Source organism: Vulpes lagopus, chromosome 3, assembly GCF_018345385.1.
Source record: "Vulpes lagopus strain Blue_001 chromosome 3, ASM1834538v1, whole genome shotgun sequence".
In the NCBI taxonomy this organism is placed as follows: Eukaryota; Metazoa; Chordata; class Mammalia; order Carnivora; family Canidae; genus Vulpes; species Vulpes lagopus.
This window is the reverse complement of record NC_054826.1, coordinates 8,173,141-8,177,217: the sequence shown is the minus strand read 5'-3', so window position 1 is coordinate 8,177,217 and position 4,077 is coordinate 8,173,141.

Here is a 4,077-nt window from a genome sequence, read left to right as displayed (position 1 = left end):
TAAAAGATTTACATGGGGATCCATGCTTGAAGAGACAACCAGAAAGAAAATAGCAAGTACAAAAACAGTTTATTAGGGACAGGACACTCTCAAAATGGAAGAATGGTCAGGTGGCCACTCATCAAGGTTAGCAGTATTTTCCTTTTATATTTGCATATTTTATGGATCATAGCTAGCGTGGCCTCCATCTGACTGAGGTTGTTTCCAATCAATCATCTAAGAGAAACCTCCTACCAGTTGGGAAAGAGGGTTTTGGCCCTACAAGTTTCTTGCCAGAACTGTCATGGCCTTTGGCCCCCACTGTGGGGGAAGTGGATCAAAATCACAATGTAATTATGTTATAATAAAGCTATAAGTTACCCTGGGGCAGAGATCGAAGAAGAGAGTGCATGTTCTGCACCTGTGGCTCTTGGTCTCTCAGCCCTGGATTGATGAAAGCCATAAGCTCAGCACGTTAAAGGCCGCAAAATCAGGATCTTGGGTCCTTAGGCTTCTAATGTGTCATCTATTTATCACTGCCTTTGCCTCCAGCTCTGTCTAAATACCTGCCTACATTAACAGAAGGAAGTGAGTGAGGCTGGGAGAGATGAGGGAGGGATGGATGGAGTGAAGGAAAGAGAGTAGAGAGCAAGATGGAGGCACTCATGCCAAGCTGTGACTCATGTCAAGCAGTGATGCAAGCAGCCAAGGGCAATGCAGCTAGCTAAGACCAGCACAGGCTGATGACACACCCAGAACTATAACTAGCACAACCAGAAGAGGTCTGCTAAAGTCCAAGATGAGTATCTTTACCATCTTTAAGTATCTTTAAAAAGGGGAAGATTTTTCCAGAAAACTGTCAGACTTTCTAGACATTGAGCCTTTCACATCTTACCGCATCAAAACAGCAACTGCCGCTGAAAGTATGTGATCTTTGAATATGGTAGAGATCCTCCATTGCCTGAACATAATAAGCAGCAAGAACTGGACTGAACTGGATAAAGGCTTAATCTCTGCCCATTCACAGACTGACTTTGCATTTGGTCTGTTAACTGCCTCCCCCTTGTTTTATCTTATTAGTTGCGTGACTTGTTTTGTTCTTTGCTGCGTGTGACATGTAAGAAGCCAAGTTAAACATATAGGGAAATGTCATTGAGTTTGGAATCCTGAACTTGCTTTATAATTATGTTAATCTTGCTTTATGATTGACTAAAGACAACATCGTGGAAAGGCACAACTTGTATGTATGTCTTCAAGCATATTCACGGCACAGAGGGAAAGGAAGGATAGAGAGAAGAAAAGAAGGAACAAAGAGAGAGAGGAAAAGAAATCTGCATCAAGGTTGTAAGTGGTTGTATTAGTTTGCTAGGTCCGCCTTACTAAAGTATCACAAACTGGGTAGCGTAAACAACAGGAAAAAGTAGGATGTTTATTAATTTGCTGTGTGTGTGTGTGGGGGGGTGGTTACACTTTTGGATGCTGTGGTTAAGAATTGGCCACTTATTATAAGACACACTGTGTGAAAACTAGAATGGTCTTTAGCTTTCTACTTAAACTTATTTTTAAGATGAGTTCCCTTTCTGCTAATTTGAATTCTTGGGAAGCAGATGTTTGAACAAAGTTGGTGGTACAAGATGCTTATTACACCTATTCTAGGAATAGGGTGTGGGGGTTGATCAGAGGAAGAAGTCAAACTGAGGGTGAGCCTGACAAGTCCTCAGTGTACCCAACAGGTAGCTCTGAAGACTGAGTTATGTTGTACCAAAGAAGTAGACAGATGTTTATATCTCTGCTTCATTCAGCAGCTCTGGGAAGAGAACAACTTCAGACACGTTGACTCTTTGAGCCATGACGTGAGGAAGTGATAGCTGGAGGATGCCTACTGACTATAACCCCACATTTATCTGGGCATCCAAGACCTTCGTTAAAGGGTATGTAGGAAGCCTATGTCCTTATGTATTACACTGGTATGTCAGCTGCAAATTGGAGATCAAGTATCCAGCGTTATCACTGCTATCTTGGACAATTTAATTATATTTTATTTATTTTTATTTATTTATTTTTAATTTTAAATTATATTTTAAAAAGTTTATTTATTTATTCATGAGGGACACATAGAGAGAGGCAGAAACACAGGCAGAGGGAGAAGCAGGTTCCATGCAGGAAGCCTGATGCAGGACTCGATTCCAGGACCCGGGGATCAAGCCCTGAGCCAAAGGCAGAAGCTAACCACTGAGCTACCCAGTTGTCCCAACTGCCTACTTTTTAAAGACTTGTCTGCTTAGCAAGTGAATTGAGAAACAACATAATACAAGATACAGATTAGGAAATGAGAAATAGTAATAAATAGTAATAAACCAAAACACTTGTTATACAATATTCTTAAAATTCAAAAAATATCAATGGTTCAGTAAAAGAAAAAAAAGGCACCAAAGGAAGTAAATGGTTTGCAAAAAAGATAGAGAAAAGTCTATATCTTATTGAAATCTGGCCAAACACATTCATAAGATAAACACTTTTTAAACGTCAGTGAGATGGCAGATTTTGGAAATCAGTTTTGTGAAGTAGAAAATATTTTTAATATTCACAGCACTGACAAGGGTTTAAGAAAACTGTTCTCTGATATATTACTGAATTATAGGAAAACCTTGGTAAAAGATACTTGCAGGACATTTGACAATACATTTCCATGAAAAATAACACTTTATGTTTTTCCTAGCATTTCCACTGTTAGGCACTTACACTAGTAATACACTTGTTTCAGGCACAAGACCATATGATGGGTAGATGTACAAAAAATGTACAGAAAAGAAATTTACTCGAAGGTTTACCGTGATTTGAAAAACAAGGTAAGTTATTAAAAGAGCAAAGCATATTAATATGTATTCATAGATTAAGAGTTATGTTAACTATATGAATATTCTATGGATTTGTAGGCCTATATTAATTAAAAACAAGACACACTGTGTGAAAACTAGAATTGTCTTTACTGTTACTACTTAAACTTGCTTGTTTGTTTTTTAAAAGATTTTATCTATTTATTCATGAGAGACACAGAGAGACAGAGAGACAGAGAGAGAGAGAGAGGCAGAGACACAGGCAGAGGGAGAAGCAGGCTCTATGCAGGGAGCCCAACGTGGGACTTGATCCCAGGTCTACAGGACCAGGCCCTGAGCTGAAGGCAGGCGTTAAACCACTGAGCCACCTGGGTTGCCCATAAACTTGTTTTTTAAGATGAATTCCCTTTCTGCTAATTGCATAGAACTTCATTTACATACAACAATTCTTGTTTTAAATTTTGTCATTCCATATATAGATATACATATATCTGATATGTTTGATTTAAATGTGCCTCAAAAATCGGAGAGCAGTAAAAGCATTTTTATAGTCTTTGTTGATTCTTCAGTTAATAACATTGCTGATGAAATCAGGTTTTATTTATATAAATACAAATTTTAATTCCAGCTAGTTTTATTTATACAAATTTTAATTCCTTGCAGCATTAAAAAATTATCAAATTACAAATAACCTATAAGTTAGTTATTAGTATCTGAAAGAAAACTACTTGTAGGTACTATATAAAATTATACATGTCTATGCACACATATATATTCATATATACACTTTATATGGTATATAGTAGTGTATGTACACTTTAAAAATGCATACATATATCTAAATATATAAATGCATACATATCTGAAGGAAAATTATAAAATCGTTTAAAAATCCTCAGTATTGACAACTTTTATTTTTTGACTCCATATTATCTTTTCTAAGACAATAAGTTTTTTACGGATGGAATTTATATTCCCTTTGTAACAGCAAATGCCATCTATGTTATATGTGCTCAACAGATACTTACAGTCCAAGTAGATTGCTTCTAAAATATCTATGGGATATCTATTCCATAATAAAACATGGAGTATCTCTCAAGTTTAATCTACTTTCTAGTTATATTCTCATACGAGATGAAAATCCATTTCCTATTTGTGGACTCATTGAAAACTTTACAGGGAATGAAAACACTGAGTCTTGCAATAAATATGTAATGTTAAGTATGTATTATTTCAATTTAAAATTCTTTATTTTTTTATT